This window comes from Phasianus colchicus, chromosome 10 (genome assembly GCF_987193195.1).
Source record: "Phasianus colchicus chromosome 10, bPhaCol1.hap1.1, whole genome shotgun sequence".
In the NCBI taxonomy this organism is placed as follows: Eukaryota; Metazoa; Chordata; class Aves; order Galliformes; family Phasianidae; genus Phasianus; species Phasianus colchicus.
In genome coordinates this window covers 10,897,033-10,910,019 of record NC_143445.1, presented here as the reverse complement: position 1 = coordinate 10,910,019, position 12,987 = coordinate 10,897,033, and the positions used below count along the sequence as shown (strand labels likewise).

Sequence of the window (12,987 nt, the reverse complement as noted above, 5' to 3'; positions counted from 1 at the left end):
CGACGGCGGCCGCCCGCTCGCTCCGGGCCCGGTGCTGCCCGGGGCCGGCCCGGCGCTGCCCGCCGCGCTGCAGGCCCGCTTTCCTGCGCTGCGGCCCGGCATTGTTCCCGGCCCCCCTTCCTGGAGCGCCGGCCCTCGGCCGCCGGGGGGCTCCGAGCGGGGGCGGCCCGAGAGTCTGGGCCGTGAGCCGGGAGAGAACGGGGGGAAGAATGGAAAGTTATGTCAAGGGCTTCGGGGGAGAAACATCGACGTAAGGAACAAAGGTCCTGCCTGTGTTGGGAAGGCCTGCCTGTGAGGCCTGATTGTGTCGCATTTACACACGGGAAGAAACGAGTGCTTGGTACTGGCCTACATCGATTCTGTAACTCTGGCACGCGGCTCGGAAGCGTTTTCAGAGCCTGTGCGGTTTGTTGGGAGGGTGGTTTTGTTACGTGTAGTAATCTAGTATTAATTTTACTTAGAAATATTTCTTATATATATATTTCCAGAAGATTGTATCGTCTCTTTTTCTTCTTTTTTTTCCCTCCCTTTCCATTTCCTTACCCTGCTGCAGCCACAACACCGATCTGGGCTTTCTAACCTCACAGTACAAAACTTTCCTCGAACGGGGTAACTTCCACAGTTTCTGCACTGTGTTCTGCTTACTGAGCTTCCTGGTGCTTTAAAAGCTGTCAGGAAGAGGAGCTAATTAGTTACCACCTCTCTGTATGACATACATCCTTCAGAATAGGGAAGAGGAGGTGTTTAATGACTTACATTTTAATTTATTTCACAAGCCTTTTTTGCTGTAACTGGATATAGCTCCTTCGGAAGGCTTCAGAAAACAAGCAGGCCTTGCTGTGATTGCTTCTGTTTAACTGCGGTCTTCTTTACAGCTTCTCTTTCCCTCCCCACCTCCAAGACTGTTCTTGTATGCGAGCTGCGTGTGCTTAATTGCTGCTTAAACAGATCTGTGAGATTTCAAAGTATTTAAAAAAGATTTTAATACATGCATATACAAATGTGTAATGAACATCAAAGCAGTGCTTGGAAAATAACAATACCTCTCTGCTTTTTGATACCCTTGCTGATAAATATTCATAGGAATTAAATATATTAATGAAAACTGTAGTATTTCAATTTCTACAGGTGTCACACTCAACTAAAATGTTTAAAAGCAGTGTTCTGGTGAGTAAATAACACTTCCAGTACTTCTTAAAAGCTCACGTTTTCAGCTTGTGGTAATTAAAGGGAACTTATTGTGAGTGGCTCAGTTGTGTACATAGTGTAGTTCTATAGGTTTGATCTTAAAAATGGAAGACTTTTTCTGAAGCATTTGTTGCTGAGTGCCTCCTATTCCTGAGATAGAAATATAGGTGGTCTGAGTGTGGGTGTTATTTTTTTTCTTTTAGTGTTTCTGAAAAATCTGGTGTTCAGCTTGTGGTACTGACTTGTAGTCTGTGTTCTCCAGGCTCCAGATGGCTCCATAGGTAGGATCTGAAACAGGTTTTAGCTGTTTGTAGAAAAATTGTAGGTCATCTGTGATGTGGTATTACTACTTATTAATATAGCAGATCTACTTTAGTAGGAGTGCTGATGTGTTGAGTAAGAGGCTTATGAAAATGGAGTCTTTTCATGTCTTGTAGAAGTTCTGGCTGGTAACCAGCAGGGAAATAACCTGTATCTTCTCAGTAAATGAGTGATTGAAAGCCTTTGATAAGGAGCCATGCAGAAGTTTTTTTTTATTATTTCTATATTATGTTTTGACTGTTTGTCTTCAAACTCAGGATGTATACATTATAGAAAAGAATTGCAATGAAGACCTTCTGTAATATCATTCTGATATTTGAGGTCTCCAGCTATGGGCAGCAAGGACCCTGCATTCCCTGTACAGCATTTTTTTTTTTTTGAAACCTGATCGAGCTGACTTTAATTTCATAGTTGAAATCATGATGAGGTTTTTCTAAGTCTTTGTGTTACTGATAAGTAGTTACTTACTTTGAGGCCACTTGGTAAGACAACCTGACTAAAACTGCTTTCATTTTTCAGCAGTGAAGCTGAGGTTTGAGTAGGAAAGTTACTGTTTGATTAGCCTGCACGTTTGTACTTATTTTGCAGTGTAAGTGAGCGTCAGAACTATCTGTGTTACTTCTTTAGGCTATGCTGCATTTTCTAACTAGGTAATTAGTAAGTAGCACAGAACACTGCTCATCACTGGTCTGTCTTCTGTCACACTGAGGCAGAATTACTGTACCAGTATATAATCAGGTCCCAAAGTTGTACACCGTGTACTGTCTTGTTGTCAAAAACTGAGACCTGGAATGTTTCTGGGATCTTCCATTGGCTGGTCTGATGATGTGTGTCCTGCTCATCACCTGCAAGATTAGTAATACTCCCTATTAAGCAGTTTGTGGACTCTGACAAATTCTTAGTAGTGGAAACTTTTAATCAAGCTGTCACTGCCCAATTCAGTACTGACAGTGAAGGCAGTGATGCATCTGAATTTCTCGGCAGCAGGATAAGCAATTACCTTTGGGCCAATGGAAGTTTTTCTGAAGTAGTACAGTTTACTGTAAATTTGCTTTTGATATTTTAGTTTATATGCAGCATTGCAGCAAGTTTATGGCAGTGTATGGACCTATGATCTATAAGATCAATTTCTTATAGAGTATTTTCATAGTAAAGTTTTGATTTAGGAAATGAAGCTGATAACTGGAACAGTTTCATTAACTGTCTTGTGTTTTTACAGTTTGCTTGAATAAGTTTTGCTCCTTGAGAGAGATTATGAAGCATCTGTTTACCACAAAACACATGCATGTAGCATTTTGTTTCAGAATGTCTCACCAAACAAAATAATTAAACATAAAAATATGAATTCAGTAATCTTTTGTGAACCAAAAATTTCAAGCTGCATGTGATACCAGTCACTGTGAAAAACAACTCAAGTCAGCTAGCTTTTCTGCTGCATGCTTTGAAATACTGGCGATGGTTACTTACTGTGATGGTTAGTTCTGAGCAGCAATTGTTCTCCTAATGCTGCCATGTGATAAAATCGTTCTCGGCAAGTTGGTTGAATCTAACTGTGGTAATACACAATTGTAGTCTCCTTTAGTTCTGTGTGGCAGTCGGGGTTCAAGCACACACAACCGATTCTACTCTGCCTGTAACGAGGCTTGTCTTGTACTGACTGTTGCCAATCTTAGTTGACTCATGAACATATACAGGACAAACATGGCAGAAAACTGCTGTGTATGAGAGTGATAGTCTGCTTTTTAAGAGAAGACTGCAATATAGGAAAAGCTGGAGAAGCTGAGTGTGATTCAGTGAAGTGTTAATCATAGTGACCTGATAGTGGACTTCAGTATTGAACATGTGTGATGTAGTAACTGATTTTTTTTTTTGTCATATCTACCTTCAGTTGATCAAAGAAAGCCTCTTTTTTTTTTTTTTGTAATGAATAATAGAATAAAGTAGTTTAGAAATGACCTCTGGAGGTCATTTGGTTCTGCTCCCTACTTGACTTCTACTGTTCTGGCCTAAATAGCTTTTAATTGATCATCAAGCTGATAAAATCACTACATTTTCTTGAGCGATAGGAAAGAAAAAAAAACGAATGCATAAAAAGGTGGATGTGAGGAGGGAACTGGAAGGTTTCTGTGACGTGTAGTAATTCAGTGCTTTGTCATGGGAGGGCAATCGAATGTCTCAATGTTTTCTGAATGGATTGGTCTGCTTTAAAATAATTTGTGATAAAACAGGGAAGATTTGACCCTTAGGAATGGCCTGAGTAATCTCCTGACACTGAACCTAGAATTGTAAGGAGCAGTCTGCTATTTCAGAATGGAAGCTGAGGTCCTTGGAACTTGTTGAACCAAAAGGCTTTTTTTTTTTTTTTTTTAGCTCTGAAAAGCAAGGTGGATATTGTTGATTGTTCTTTCAGAATAACATGTTACTGATGACCGTTATTTTATTATATAATATCAAAATAAGTGAACTTAGTGTGAAGAAAGGCAAATACTTGCTAGGCTTGGGTAAAGGTGGAAGTGGAAGGTTCTAGAATGTTGTCTATTTTCTGACATGCAGGTATTACCTGGGGACAGAGGTGTTAATCTTCAGGAAGGCTGTCTAGTTAGAAGGCAGGCATTCCTGTGCTCCTCCTTTACATTTGTGGCTGACTGCTGCCATGTTTTTAAAACGTGGTTAATAGCATTCATTGTTAATGCACAACTGTAACTGTAATGGAGATTTCTTACTTTGATTGTTCCTTAGGGATAGTTTATAAAGGTAAACCCATTAAGAAAAATAGACCTGGGTTAAACCTTCATGGGTAATCTAGTGCATAATTGTGCTCCCAGGTAACTAGGCCTAGTCTTTCACTGTCTTAGCTTTTAGAAATCATGTGCTGTTTTGTTCTTGCTCTTTCTTCATGTCTAGCATGCTTCACTGTAAGCTTGTTATGGCTTCTTTTATCCTTTCTGGATACAAGAAAAGATCTCTGTGCTGTGGTCTTTTCTCTATTAATCCAAGATTAGTGAAATGTAGAAGAACCAAACACTGGTGAATAAAAGTGGAAATTAAAAAACAGGTATGTAATATCTTTTGAGAACTGATATATTCTTTTTAGGTGCAATGTAAGTGTTGTGAACCAAACAAATGGCAAAACTTAAGTCACAAATGCATGTGTGATTGTCAACTTCTACTCTCTCTCTCTCTCTCTCTCTCTCTAAAAAAGACAACTGTTTTATTCTTTCCCCCCCACTCTCAACATAAAAAGGGACTTGCATTAAGTGCTGTTGATATAATGAATGCTTGCTTAAACTCCTTGAGTTGGTGAGGACAGCTGTCTCATGCATGCGTAGATTATGAATCTGTGGTAGATGTCTATTTTTGGACAAATATTACTGGAAGATGTGGTTAACGTGAGGGTTAGAAGATATTTTCTCATGTTAGTGTTGTCAAACCTCTAATGTAATTAGATTACTCAGTACAGTGTTCTTCACTGGCCTTAAGAAGGTGTTTGCCATGTAACTGAACCTTCTGATCAGGTGGAATGGGGCCATGCATTTAGAGAGAACTAAAGAGTTCCAAGTTTACATTTGGCACACAGCCTTAAGAGTGAGTTTTCTCTTCCTCTTTATTTTGAGGATATGCTGTTGTGATCAAGTTACTGAATGGGAACTGTGATTTCTGGTGCAAACTCTACTTGTTCTGATCTTTGTGCCTTTGAGTGTAGCATGGAAGGGTCATGGTCTGGTTAGGCCTGAGTTGACCAGCCCCTGAAAGGTGCTGCATGGCTAGCTTTCATGTTGTCAGCAACAGTAGTCAAAATAAGTGAGTTAAGTAATGAAAAAGGCACAAATTCCATTGGTGTACATTAAGATACAACTGGATTGGAAGCTTAATTAAAAAGCTTGAGGTGCATATGCCATTTTAACTCACAAGAAAGTGATGGAAGCTGTGTAACTTTGGCAAACTTTCAGCAAAGATTCCAAGTCTTAAAAGTAGCACTTTAAAAATCCATTACAATCTATTCTACGGTGTTGTTCATGTTTGTTTAAACGAAAATGCTTGTTGCCGTATCTCATAATGGTGGTATTGTGCCTGCGGTGTTCAGAAGGTAGTCAACTTTCTACAGTAAAACAGTGGTAGTAAGAATGAAGAGCTGTGTTATACCATAAGATTGTGGTTAAGGATTAAAGATGTTAGCTTTGTTCCCTTATTATATTACAGAAAGTTTGGCAGAAGATCAAATATAGTTTTTTTTGCCAAAAATAAGATGGCAAGTATGCTTTCTTCAGGTTTTTCTGTATGACAGCTTTAAAGTAAAAACAGTACTGCTGCATACTCCCTATTTCTAGCTTACCTCAAATATTTGCAGGCTTGTGACTATATGTGCATCTCCGCCACGTTTTGTACTGGACTCCTGCTAGGGACTTTCATCAGCACTTCAACTGCAAGAAGCATTGTTTAGAGAAATACCATTGCATGGCCTGATCTGGAAGTTCTAATACTTCTTTGAGAGGATGGAAAACTAGTTCTCATCAGATTAACTGTGAGGAGAAAAGTTGAATGTTGTAGAATTTTGTATGTGAAGGAATGTATTCATGTTTATACTGTAGGGCACTATGGTCAAAGTAAATAATTCCCATCCTTGCTTTTTTTTTTTAATAGCATAGGGGTTCTTAATGTTGCTGAAGCCAAACTGGAGTTGGAACAGAATGCCGCTGAAGATTCTGGTTTAGCTGTGTTATGTGCATATGCATTGAAGTAAGCTTGAATCTGGGAAGTACGTATTTGGAAACTTGAGATAAATACAACTTCAGTAATAAGTTGCTTCCTGAGAGCACAGTTGAAATTAATGCAGATGCCTATGAGATTCTGCTCAAGTAACAATCACAGCAAGCTCCATCTGTCACTGTCAAAATACAACACAAATAACCTGTTAGTTGCAATACTCCATTGCTTCAGAGGTGGTCTGAATTATATTCCCTGGGTACATCAGGCTTTTTCCTCTCTGGTAGATTTAGGCAAAAGCTGTTGAAACTATTATTGTAGCTGTAAGTAAGATTGGATCCTTAATGTAGTTGTGTCATCTGCTTTTGAGAACTTTGAGTATTTTGTTCAGACAAAGCCTGGATTTCTGTCACAGTGAGATGACTGAGCTATTACATGTAAATTCTGATGGCTTCCTGATGGCAGTACCTGTAGTGTCACCAGAACTGCTTTGTCAGCTCCCTTCTCTTGTTTGTAGTCTGCCCTAAACCAGCCTTGCTTCTGTCTGTAGCATCAGCTTCCTTGTTGTGTTTTTCTTGCAGTGTCACATGACTGCTTGAAATTGCTGGAAGCCGTGTCACATCTTGCATACACTGCTAATGCGATTGATTTTACTTTTGTTTTTGGTGTCAGAATATTTTAAAAAGTTGATCAAGTAAACCAAGTGGGTTGCTATGCATCACGGAATTGTTTAGTCTGTCTGACGGTTTTTGTCATCTAAAAACTATTCCTCTTCAGCTAAGAAATGGTTTCTTCCTAACAGATTGTGTGTTGGTACCCTTCAACAAAATCACGTCAGGCTCATTGGAAAGCCTGCTCAGTAAGATGGCAAATCAAAACTAGAGAGCAGGCTGATTGAACAGCAGAGCTACATTAATGTTTTGTCTCTTTGTTCTGTAACCAGTTCTGAAGTACCAATTGTCCTAAACGTTGCTGTTAATAACTCAACTGCAAAAATCTGTGTTAATCTGTCATGGAGCTCCCATGTCTTCATCTGCTAGATCTACAAGGAGCTCGTGCCAAAAAATTGAGTAGTTGGTTTGGTTTCCTGAATGTATCAACTTCTGGCACTATTCCTGCCCCACCCCTCCCTGCATCTGGGAGATATCAAACTGAAACATATGGGCACAGAGTGACACAGCAAGAGAAAGATCGAGCTCAATAAACAGCCTCTACATACTTACTCTGTGCTGAAGAGTAGTGTATGGTTTGTGGGGTTTTTTGTTTTTAAATCCTTGAAGTCACTGATTATGCTGCAGTAACTTGCTTTGTGGAGAGTTATCTTCTGCCTTCTCCCACCCAAGCACAGTGTGTTGGGGCAGGTTATTTTCCCTTAATTTGTTATTTTGTTTGTTATTGGTAGTGCCATGGGACAGGGCAAGGAAAACTTAAAACTGCAGATAGCATTGGCTTCTTTGCAGTGCCATTTGTGACCTCTTTGTGTCCTAGTCCTGAGCAGTGTGTGCATCTCATTTCTCTCTTAGTTGGCCTAATAGAATAGAAGTTGTTATTCATAAGCTGTATATGAGGACATGGAAGTACTATCATCCAGGGCTTAGTAAGAGACTTGGTAATAGTCTGCCAGTACTGTTTATACATCACTTGTATTTCAAACTCTCAAACATCTAAAAAGTAGTTAAGCGCATGTGTTGGTAGTGTTTTCATGCTTGTTAATTCTTCAGTCCTCTTGGAAGATTGTTTCAGCATGTCTTTTCTTGAATTTAAGAACTCTGCAACTTACATCTTGAAAGGCACCCTTGCAATTTTGTTTTGCCTGCTGACTATCAGTGTTGTAATCTCATTTTAAATAATTTTCTTCTCATAGTGTTCTATCCTTGGCCCTCACAGAAAGCATTTATGGCCTTCAAGTTGCCAGGCTAAATAATCCAGGCTTTATTAGTCATGTCCTGTAAGAGTATTTTCCTGTTCCTTCTACTCGAATTCATCCTTGTTAACCAAGGCCAACTGTGACGGAATACAGATTCTAGGTAAATATTTTATGCAAAAGTGCTGGAGAATTATTGGTTGCTGTATGTACTGAAGAACGTTCTCCTCTCTGCCCCCTGATACTCACAGTGCCAGTGATGTGTAATCGCTGATGCTTAGTTCAGTGACAAGGTTCTTGCTTGTAGCAGGACTTTTTGTTTTAGCACTTGCAGCACGTAGCTCCTATACTCATGGTATTACTGCTCTTCATTGCTTTGCAGATGTCTCATTAGAGTCATTTGCTGTTCATTACTTTTGACATGAGTATTGTTCAGGAAGGGGGGGGAGTAGAAGGCAGCAATTTGAAAGTTTTGATAGTTTGGGGGAAAATAAAAGGATTGAAGGAAACAGCTGGGGCTTAAATGAGTGTATCACTAGAGTAGCTGTGTTGAAACAAGTGGAGATTGTAACAATTATAGGCTATATAGGTTTGTATCTTATTTCACAGTTACCTTCTACAGGTAGTGGTCTGTTCACAAATAAGCTTCTGGTGAGCTTAGATGCTGATATTTTCTGTTTGGATGCTACTTAATGGTAATTGGCTGTTTTAAATAGTTTTGCATTCAACAAAAAAAAGTACTGGATGACATCTCTAAGTCTGGAAATGGTAGTAAGTGCTCTGATCTCTCTGTTAAAAAAATCTTTCAGTTCTGGCATTTGCTGATATTCTGTCATTACTCAATTAGTTTTTCAAGACTTAAATGCATCACAAATTTAAGATTGTCTGCCTTAAAGTATTCAATATGTGTAAGTGTACCTAACTTTCAGAAAAGTTCTTTCCAGCCTTTTTTTTTTTTTTTTCAAAATTGGTCCTTCAACCACAGTAGCAGCATGTAAGTATCTCTAATTTACCTGTGCCTGAAGGAACTACAATATATTAAACGGTTTTTCTTTCTTTCTGTAGTCTGCTTGCAGTAAGAGACAGCTTTGAAGTTGGAAGGAGTGGAAAGCTGTGGTTTAATAGTCCTCATCAGAGAGTACATGTGGAACTCTGATTCAGTGAGAATATCTATCTACCTGCTCTCCTAGAGTAAACAAATAAAATTTCATTGCAATAATGTTATGAAAGATGTATTTTGAAAGAGCAGGCCTTAAATATTAGTTTCTCACGAGAGTGACTATTCCTGGAAATACCATTAACATTAATGGGGTTTCTTTAACGAGTGTTTTTTTGTTGTTGTTTTTTTTACCTTATTGTGTTTCTGGATCATTTTTGGTTCAGGGTTCTTTAAATGCCTTATTTTTAGCCTAAAATACACTTTTGGCAGCTAAGATAAGAGGAAGAGAAAACAAAATGGTGTAGTACGTGTAAATGTTCGGTTGATATGTCAGTGACTCCAGCTGTTTTGTCATAAATATTCTATCTGTGTCATTAAAGCCTGTTGCTCCCTCAGGGATCTCCACACTTCCCTTAAGGAAGATGTTCTGAAGATGTTAACCCAGTATGTATAGGCTTCTAACAGTTCAGGTGAGAAATTCAAGGACTGAGAGTTCTGTGCTCAGTCTCATGAGTGCTGCTCTGAAATGACTTAGTGTGACAAGTTGAAAAGATGCAAGCTATTGTATTTCCCCTGAATCTCAGGTAGCTTGTGTGAAACATAGCTGAGCTGCTGCTTGTAAGCCTCTATCATTACACATAATCTAACCTGTTTTAAAACCAAAGCAGCAACAACAAAAAAAAACTCCAAGAATTGACCAAAGAAAAACAACATCTGTTGATGATATTAAAAGCAGAAAGTGACAGGTGCAAATCCAGACCTGTAGCAGCTGAAAGCAGAAGGTCAACCTACAGTAGAATAAAGTGATGTAAACACCTAAGTAAAGAAAGTCAAGGTGCATCCAAAATCAAGGTTGCTAGTTGCTACTTGTATTTCAGGTTATGGCATCCAAGTGAGTTGCACTGGTTGGTGAGCTTGTCCTGTCACTGAGGAGTTGGAGGGTTGGTGGATCACCTCTGAAATGGAAAGAAGTTTAGCATATTCCTTTGACTGGGTGTGAGCTAAACTGCTTTGTCCTTTCTGCTTGTGTAGACTGGAGCAATGCTTGTGGTGGGAAAAGTTAATCTAATTTCACGTTTCAGCAGAGTTCTCAAAGTTTTATCAATGACCCTGTGATAAGTCAGTGTCTGTTCTTTTGAGATTGTTGGTATAAACTTGAACGGGTGGAATCTTTTGTTTTGACTCAACTCCCAAAGTTGGGTATGCTCAACTATAACAGGAGAAAGCTCCGTTGCTGCTAGAGTAAAACCAGTAATCGTAGTCTATCTCTGTAGCTTCTGAGGTGTTTGTGTAAGAGGAGGAGCTTGAAGTAATGATATATCCAAAGGTGACAGCTTTAGATAAATGTATGTGGCTGCTGGAGCATCTTCTGGCAAGTACACAAGGCCTTCATTTGGTTTTTGGATAAGAGGAACCAATTTCTATTTCTAGTTCACTTTGGTGGCCACGCTCCCTAAGATGATTCTTGAGAAACCTCATTGAGCTTTTAACTCCCACCAAAACTGTGGGATTCTTTGGAGGATAAAGTGGTATTAAGCTGAAAAACGAAAGCGTCAGCAGATAGCTAGCTCTAACAGCCGACTTGTTTGTGTTTTCTCTCCCATAGCCTGTACTGTAATTTTAATGGTAAGTTGTGTTGTGTGAAGAGTATTGTTTGAGTGCAAGTAGTGTTATCGCTACTGAGTTTAGTGTTAAAGAAGGTAGTTTAGAAAAATAAAAGGGGGGGAGGATAGTGCCGTTTTTAGTTCAAAATGTCTGTCATATGTACAGAATGCTTATGCTGTCGTTTTAATTAGAAAATAATTGCTTTTAAGGTGAACAGTGTTTCTTTTTTTAAGAAATACAATGATATATATATAAAAAAAAAAACCCACAAAACAAAGGCCACTCCCTTCCTTGAGATGCTCAGACTCTTGTCATGAAATGGAATGAACGTACTAGTATATTGTAATGGCGTAAGCCGGCCTTGATATTTGAAGCTACGAGAACAGGCTGTTTTATTCAGTTATCTTCTTAATAAGTTAAAGTGGACATTCATAATTAAAGCATTAATAAATAGTACTATTTCAATAAACACCATTTACAAGCTACTGAACCTGTATGGAAGTAGTTCATGGACAGGTTAGACTGTTTTCAAAGTGCAGTACACAGTATCTGTGTACTTTCTACAAGGGAAGCTGTTAAATGCAAAGGAAAGGTACCAATCAAGTATAGAAAGCATAGAAGGAAGACACAAAGTTCAACTCAGCATCTTTGGTAACAAATGGAGGTTGGAGATACTAGGACTAACTACTTCAAAGATGTGAACTAGGGAAACAGTGGCAGCAGAGATGGCATGATGGATAGAACATTTCATTGCTCACTAATCTTAAGTGGGATGTGGATGTGTATAACTGACTATCTTTCATTAGCAAAACAGATGTAGGATTAAGGAGAGGCTGCAGCCTGGAAATAACTAAATTTTGCTTTTAGTATGGTGAGATGCTGTGCGGAGGGAAGGAAGAAACTGTTCTCACTTCTGGGCCTACAGGTGTTTTTCTTCCTTCACAAGCCTGTCTGCTTTGTTCTTTAATCCTTCCCTGAAGTCAGTCAGTTCCCTGTGTTTGTTTTTTACTCAACTGTTATAAAGAGGTGTTCTATCTTGCATCATGAAGAAGCAGTCCTCTTCTTTTGTTTGCCTTGAGTCTGCCCTACTAGTGCATTTTTATTAATCAGCCTAAAATAAATAGCGAGAGGGAAAAGGATGTGCAGAATAGTTCTAGGTCTGTGTGGCTGTCTCGTGGACTTCTTAAGAAAGAGCAAATGTACAAAAACAGTTGGTTTTGTTTAAGAGTTGGTGACTTCATTTGATTTCAGTGTCACGTTAACAGTATGGGCTTTTTCCTGTTTCCAAAAATATTTTAAGGAGCCTGGCTAGATAGATATATAGCTTTGGAGAAAAACCTTCAGTCATTGTGCACACAAAATACTTAAAAGAAGCCTTGTTTTCCTTTCCTCTTTGCTTCCAGCTCTGGATATGGTCTGTTCTGGATTTGGTACCTGTTTTGGGGGTAACTGTATGTTGTTGCTTGGTCCAAGCCCAAACTCTAGAAGATTTAGAGCCCCACTTATTCTTTTGTAAGTATCTCACACCTATGGAAAACTGTTCTTTTGATCTGTGTTACTGGTGGTCTGTGAATCTTCTCGGTACGCTGGAGAGTAACTAAAGAGCATTGAATGGGTTGAGGTGGCTTGTTCTAGGTTGTCTCCTTGCCAGGCCAGTAAGAGAACTTTCTTCCTACTCTGACCATCAGTAAGGAATTCAGGCTTGGGTGAACCTGGCCAAGTTAAAACTGAATAAAAACACCTTGTTTTCCATCAAGATGTTAATCTAGTGAGCTGTAACATGTTAAGGTTGATGCTTGGGTGAGGAAAATCTGTGGTAGTCTGCAGGTGTAGGGGTAAGAAGCAGAAAAAGGGGCTGGTGCTAATCGCATGTAGGAAGGAAGGGAAGGGATTTGTCTTGCTTTTATTTGTATTTTAGGGGGAAAATATGATGGGTTCTTGTTGAGCTTAAAGTTAAAACTAAGACTGGCATCCTGCTAAAAATCATCAGGTCCTAATGTTAAGACTTGCTCAGGTTTAATGTCTTTCTGTATTCTGTCTCTGTATGTATGTATGATTTTTTTTTCCTTGCTCCAGTCTGCATGTACAATGCTTTGTTTCTCATTTTATTTGTTAGTAATGATGAAGTGTATTTATAGGAGGGTAG

The 12,987-nt window shown here is 39.1% G+C and overlaps 1 protein-coding gene across 11 annotated transcripts in view; it reads left to right on the top strand.

Annotated features, from left to right (window-relative positions):
- Window positions 1-12,987, top strand: part of TRIP12 (thyroid hormone receptor interactor 12) — a 67,628-nt gene that overhangs the window by 1,016 nt on the left and 53,625 nt on the right. The window contains exons 1-2 of one of the 11 annotated variants that reach the window (XM_031596325.2): window positions 93-340; window positions 1,129-1,167. The exons of 9 other annotated variants lie outside the window; for them this stretch is intronic. The gene's annotated coding sequence lies outside the window, so the exon portion shown is untranslated. Of the gene's footprint in view, window positions 1-92; window positions 341-1,128; window positions 1,168-12,987 lie in introns of those variants that run through there. One more of the 11 variants, XM_031596326.2, reaches the window with a different exon arrangement.